Here is a 7818-nt window from a genome sequence, read left to right on the forward strand (position 1 = left end):
GATTCTTTTTTTATAGTATTTTTACAATATACAAATATTTTTAACTACTTGTTGTCATGTTTGTATCGTAAAAAAGTTATTTGTTTAATAGTTAAACTGTAAATTTGTATTTGATTAAAAAAAAATTAACATACTAATTAAAAATAAGAAAACATATGTAATATATTACATAAGATAATAGCTAAAAAATAGAAAATCTCTAGTTCATATTCTTTTAAAAATATACTTGTATCTAAAACATTTATAATATATTACTTTATTTAACATATTAATTATTACATAAGATAATAATTAAAAAATATAAGATATAATACTTTATATAACATATTAATTAAAAGTAAGAAAACTAAAAGAAAAAAAATGGTGTTATCTAAATCATCAGATACGACCGGTTAATTGTGATTTAACCGGTAAGTTGTGATTTACTATCATTTATAATTTATCGCTAAGATTGTACATTCTTTTACCTAACTAAAAAAAGTTTCTCTCCTTTCGACAAAAATTGGGTTTGGAAGGAAATCTTGTGGGTGGAAATTGGACGTAGACAAAATAGAAGGGAGCCACAATGAAAGTGATCAGACGGTGGAAAATGGAACCCACATGTTCCTCACTGTAACCCCGCTAGGGTAACACACAGCGGACCCCACACCCTGCACGTACAAGCATTAGAAGATCCTCTTGAACCCACGGTCTTATATTCCCCATCTTGCCCATACTTTTTTCACATAATTTCAAAATTGCCCCACCAAATTGGGTTCACCCATTGATGTTAGCCTTAGCCATACCAAACTGGGTCCTAGTCACCCGAGCCGGTCTGAGACATTGATTGAACCAACACCTTCCTAGTTGCCTTGTTGTTTTGACATTTTATGAATTAGTGGTTCATTTAGGTGGACATTGATTGGACTATTCAACTAAAATGGGTCATATTTCATATTCCCTTCTATCGGTAAATGTTACAAACTTCTATAACATTTAGGTCCACTTCATCTACTATCCTTCAATCTTGTCTTATATTTTGTTTTCCGTGTTAATAAATAGAATTAACCATTTTGTACTTAAGGTTTACCTAACATTTATATAGATCCAGATTTTTTTTTTTTTTTTCGAACGATAGGCTGACATTAAAAGAAAACTAGCCAGAGGTTAGGAGGTACAAAGTTTGATAAGAAAACAAACAAGATAAATGAAACAAAACAAAAAGCAATACATACATGAAAACTGAAAACTGACTACATTCTAGAGTAACATTCTAGAACAAGATCACAACACCAGTCGACCCATCTAAGGGGCTCACCCTTTCTTTTCCTCGCATTAATCTAGATATCTAGTTGTGAATGTTAGTTGGAAGTTAGAAAATATTTTGGCGAACTAAAACATGTAAAGATTATGTTTTAATTATCTCCTATGATTGAGATTTTGCGCCTTGGATTTTGTTAGTAATTCCAGACTATTATTAGTGTTCGTGTTTTTTTAGAGAAAGCAAAACACGCACACATGCTAGGTATTTTCTTTTTATTAAATTTTCAAAGGATCACTTTTATAACATAAAGTTAAGGTATTACAAAGATGTTTATTTTTTCTATTTTTATTTTTTTAAACGGCATCATTAACATAAAACTAACAAAGACTAGAAATTACATAACAAGAGTATAAAGGAATGACACTTCACTCGATAAAACCACTTCACACTAAACTTAGGAAGTCTAGTTTTAATCCAAAAATGACTGAGATTGAATGGAGTCTCAAAGAAACGATTTTAAATGTTTACAATTACTAAACACAAGAGAATTACGAAAAAACCAAATCAACCAAAACATAGTCAAGGAAACAACATCCAAACATTTTCTATCTTTATCAAGAACAACTTTAATAAGAATCGGTCTACCACCGATAGAGAGACAATTAGCTTCCAATTAAAGAGTTGCTTACTAAATTCATAAAAAACCCGAACTGACACTTTACTAAAATACCTATTGGCGCCAAAACACAGACCGAACTCCCAAACCATCCAAATTACATTACCCACACCCAAATGAGTCTAAATCTCTTTTCCTCAAAGGACCTAAGCCTGATGATACTCGGTCTTTGGGTCACCACCCCCCCCCCCCCCACATAGGAAATGATTCGGAATAGGGCGTTACAACTCTCCCCCACTTAAATTAGATTTTGTCCTTGAAATCACTCCTTACCACCCCCTTGAGAACCAACATTCTGAACAAAACCTTCTAGTGCTGAACAAATAACTGAACCCATAATTGCCGATAAAAAACGCTACTTTTATAATTTCGAAACCCCATACATTGCCTGACCTCCGCACATGTAAAACCATTCTGAAACACAATCATACGGGTCTCCTCCTACCATCAGAACTGAAACATCCTTTTGAAACTGAACCTTCCAACTGATAACCCAACATACAAATTCCTAAATCCATAACTTGCTGAGATATAGATTTTGCACTTATACACTAACGATTCCCAATGCGAATCTCAACCAAGAGCTAACTCGGTACATCACCCATAACCTGAGGTCCAAGGATTTACACTTACGTTTCACCCGAACTCTTCTGATTCACGACAACAATTCCCTAAACTGGTATATAAAATCCATAAACCACCACTGAGACTGCCAGTCTCGCACCTGGTCCAACCACCAGGTTCCTGAGAGTCCAATAGATAACGCTATTCTAGTCCATGCACCACTTTATGCCACTCCCTATCCACATAATCATCCTACTAAAACCATAATCCAATTCCTTGACCTAACCGGTCTCTACTATGTCTCACATGTATTGCCATAATCATACGGGCCGTGCCCACGGGTCTCACCCAACGAGAGCTACATAGGCCCAACCCATCTCGGACCCCAATGGTTTTATCCCCATAATAGAGATATGCTCTCCGACCCCACTGTCTACGTTGCCCAAGGCACAAACTGATCCTCCTTTACACTCACGACAACCCCAATGATGGTTCACCTCAATCTGGTGAATGCTACAATTCCATTGTAGACTTACAACACTTCCATACTATCCACCAATCCAGTGAATGTTATGGCCGCCCCGCAGTCTTACGACATGTCTATCCCGCCATGGTCACCGCTTAGCACACACAATTCCTTTCATAGAACACATTGGTATCAATGAAAAATACGAAAAAATCATGGTCACACTTGACCCAATAATAGGACAAACGGTCGTATTATTGATCCAATTCAAATGCCATAACCCAAAAGAACCATGCATATAATTCGAACCAAGTGCTCCAATGATATCTTCTCCAGTCGCATACACCCCTCTCGGCAGTACATAGAATGAATTACCCCAATGCACATCCATAGAGAACCCATAACATCATCCAAAAAAGGAGAGAAATACCAGAGTTCTATCGAACGATAAAACGTCAATCACTAACAGAAGATATCCCCACGAATGATCAGAACAAGACCCTACACCTTGGATGAGACTGAATAGATTCCACCAATGCGCAACTAGCTCATGAAGACTTCCAAGGTGATCCCGAATGCTACCAAAACCTGAGCCGGCTATGAACCAAAATTCCACACCACCTTCATAGAGGGTAAACATACATAGAGACCAAAGGAATACAGAACATATTAAACTTGATGATAGGTTGACACATCCATTGAACTTCAACTATCACCACTTGAAACTTTCGGATAATCTCTATTGAATGACGAACGAAACCATAAATAATCGAGAACATATTGACATTAGGTCTAATGAACCAAAACCCGCACAGAGCTGAACATAACCAACTCAGATGTTGATTCCTTGATCAACCTTTGAACAAGCTAGACTATAATTAGAAATCCATGCAACGAGATGACAAATTCCCTCCGCAACCAAAACTCAACCTGAGTGGTCCCAGCGGCTCCTCATCCATTCTTTGGCACCCCCACAAGAAACCAATAGTTGCAACGAGCTCCTTTACCAACCACTTCCTGCTAAGGGACAACTCATGTGTCTCCTGAACGCATACATTTGATCATCACCTACTATATACCTCTGCCTTCACCAAATCCTGAACTTAGATCCCACATACTCGCACCACAGATCCCCAGAAACCATTCTCTCAATACTACGAACCTGAACAGATCGATGATCCTCCAAGTTGAATACCCATTTCTCTCCCACTTAGGGTTCGAACTACAACCTACTGGTGTTGAAACCAACCATAACTTAAATCGGCTTAACCAGGTACAACCATCCCTGATCTTGGAATGAATAACACGTGCAGGATGATCTTCCAGATAAGAATCAAACAAATCCCAAGAGAATTCCAGAATTTCAGTTGAAGATCTCTGAAATTTCCCCAATCATGGCCACTTTAACATTAAATATTCCTTGTAAGAGCATAAGCCAATACCGAATTACGATCCAAAACTTGCCCTCCTAGCCTGCAATCCTAACCACCAATCCGGTACCTGACCTACCTATATCCCAAGAACACGGACCCTTGATCACATCACAAAGCATCCATAACACATCAATCCACCCGTGAACTCCTACGCTGATGATGTGTGTAAAATTCACTAGTTTTAATCCTACTACTTCAAACACAAAATAAACACACGACAGCCAGTGTACCTATCGATTAACAAAATATTTCAAGCAAGTAGGGTATCGAACACAGGGAACGGTAACAATTAAGATTAACTACTAGAATTACCTAATTAAAAACAAATAAAAGATGTTTTTCTCTATTTTTTCAAGACTAGAAACTTAAATAAGCAAATAACACTTAAACAAAACAATTAACAACTAAAGCAAATAGAAGGCAACTAGATTCAATAATAGAAGAGACTTCTATTTAGATTCGACTTATTTATTCCTATGGTTGATTTCATGGCAAGTGAAATGGACTAATATATCGTTGGCTACCGATTCCTAATGTGATTAGATTCATGTTCACTATTACTAATCCTTAGCAAACATGTTAATTCAAATAGTGGCCAATTGGTTAAACTAACATGCTTCCTAGTCGTTTATTCGGATCAAGTAAGACTCGTAATATTAGTTAACTAAAATTTTTAATTCAATTAACTCATGTATGGTTGTTCATCATACATGCTTACACATTAATGTACTTATTTTCTTAGTTAATCCTAGATTCATATTCACTAATACTAGGCATACAATATTGTGCTCACAAAATTATATGATTCAAGCAATTAAGAAGATGTTCATGCAACTCAACAACTTGATTATTAACAGAAAAATAATTATTATTAACACATAAGGGTCTTTAACAAGCTTAACAAGACAATTCACCAAATCAAATTAATCCAAGCCATAAAATCATACCATATTCATAAATTCATCTACTCTAAACAGAAGTTATAAGCTTTTAGCTCATATCAACAACAATTAACAACCTAAAAATGAAATCTAATGATGTAAACATAGTTTATGAAAAAGATTAAGCAAAAGAATAGTGTTTATTGCCTTTGATCTTTCCTAAAGGTCTCCAAAAGTCATCAAAGGTCTCCAAAAGTCGTGAACCATTCTTTAGGTTTCGGGAATGTCCAATATATATAAGAATTTTCATAATTACGCACCGACTCATTGAGTCCTTAGACCGACTTGACAAGTTCTTTACTTAAATCGCGTGTACGACGTGTACGGAAAGGCACTGTTGGTTCATGAATATTCCTACCTACTCGTCGAGTTGATGGCCAACTCGCCGAGTCTCTCTTCTTTTAAGCCTTATTTCTTCAAACTTTAATTCCCAAGCTTCCAATTGCTAGTTCTTCTTCCTTTTTCACCTGGGCATGTCTTTAAGGCTGAAAACATAATTTAAACATAATTAAGTACCTTTTGTTCAAGAAATTGAGACAATATAGCCAAAAAGTATTAAGATATTATAAAAATAAATGATTAAATATGCACATATCAACTGACATATTGTCGCCAAACACTGTGACCAACATACCCCATGCTGGGTTTACATACTAACTCTGAAAATCGCAAGCATGCTCACTCTTTCTCCGAACTCGGAGAACTGAAAGGGCATCACCCTGCCACATACGGTGACATTCCAAACCATCAATCAACCACTCATCTTCCAACTGTAATCACCAAGCCAATCATAACAATCATTTCCTTTTTGAGTTCCCCGAATCAATGCACGACCTAGAGCAACACCCTCGGGACCAAAAAACTCATCCACGCCTGCACCATTCAACCCAACCCGATATCGCCACTGGGGCCTAAAACAATTTCTAGACCCATTTCATGTCTGCGCAACCCTACCACAAGATCGACAGATACATAACTGTTTCCATGAATCATGGTATCAAACCATGTCATCTTCCCCGACCAGTCCTTAGGATCCCCGAAACTCTCCTTGATTCGAGTATGGATCTTGTGCTTCCAATAGTACGGATCCAATATTGCCTTCCACACCTATCCATACTTTCCTCAAGAATCATCCTGGGTCCTCTAAGACCTAATCATAATAATACTCATAATGCATGCTCAATAGTGAACAACCGTTCTAAGATACCTCCTAGGCTCCCCTAAGATTCCCCCACCTCACCTGCCATCAGCTGCTGAAGAACCCCTACTAAGGTCAACTAACAACTTCATAAATACAATTACATGCAACAAAGCTTAAATAATCTTCGACTAAAGGACTTAAATCCTTCATTCTAAGATTATTTAACCTTCATATCATGTAATTTAAATGTATTCATTTGATGGTTAACTCACATTAATATGGGTCCTACAAAGCACAAAGCAAACAACATTCAAGCAGAGAAGCCGACTAGAACTAAGACACAATAAAATTAGATAGATCCTCATAAGAAATTCTCAATCTCTAACTCCCAACATCTCAGATACACCTTCATCCTGTCCTCCCACTCTCGAGAGTGGCTAATCATTCCTCATGTTGACCTGCTATGAACTGTACCCGGTCATGAAACTCCCACCAACACTACAACCACTTGTGCATGCTAATCATACATACCGTTGGATCCCAAAGACAATCTGTCACACCCCAAAACCGGAACGGCAGAAACGTTCTGGGGTGGATGACGTCATGTCAAGTATCACAACACATGCATTATAGTAATCAAAGTACAACAAAACATTGCATTAATAGTAATAGTTTTACATGGTTACTTTACAATACATCAAAGTAATACAAGTAAATATAATAAGTACATCATGGTACTAAGCTATCTTCATCAGCTGCTCCTGGGATGTACCTGTCTAATGCTAACCTGAGAATACAAGTTATTTGAAAAGCGAGTATCAGCATTTTTACAAATGCTGGTGAGTTCATAAGCATTTAGTGACATTTTATTCAAATAACCTTATAACGAAGTAGTTTAAGAGATTTCAGTGTATTAGAGTTCTTTCCAGAAAATCCTATATTTTCTTTAATAAGAGCAGCCTTCTACCAAGATTGGACAGAGTTATGCGGTAAAAGTAGTTTTCCCCTTAATCGCTATCATTATCAATTTACAGAATTTGATTATTAAAGAAAGCAAGAGAAGTCAGGGAAATAACATATGCCTCAGCAGTGAGGACTGCTGACTAAGGCAAAGGAATCCTAGACTCCAGGAGAGTATCGAATGAACGACACGCCTAGCTCAGTCTACCAAAAGGAGACACAGACCCCAGGAGGTACCAAATGAAAGGTACAACTGGTAAGGTCTAAAACAGTGAATACAGACCACATATAGTATCAAATGAAAGATACATCTTGCAAGGTCAAAAACAGAGAATATAGACCGCAGACAGTATCAAATGAAAGATACAACTTGCAAGGTCAAAAACAGTGTGAC

This window comes from Lactuca sativa, chromosome 4 (assembly GCF_002870075.4).
Source record: "Lactuca sativa cultivar Salinas chromosome 4, Lsat_Salinas_v11, whole genome shotgun sequence".
NCBI lineage: Eukaryota > Viridiplantae > Streptophyta > Magnoliopsida > Asterales > Asteraceae > Lactuca > Lactuca sativa.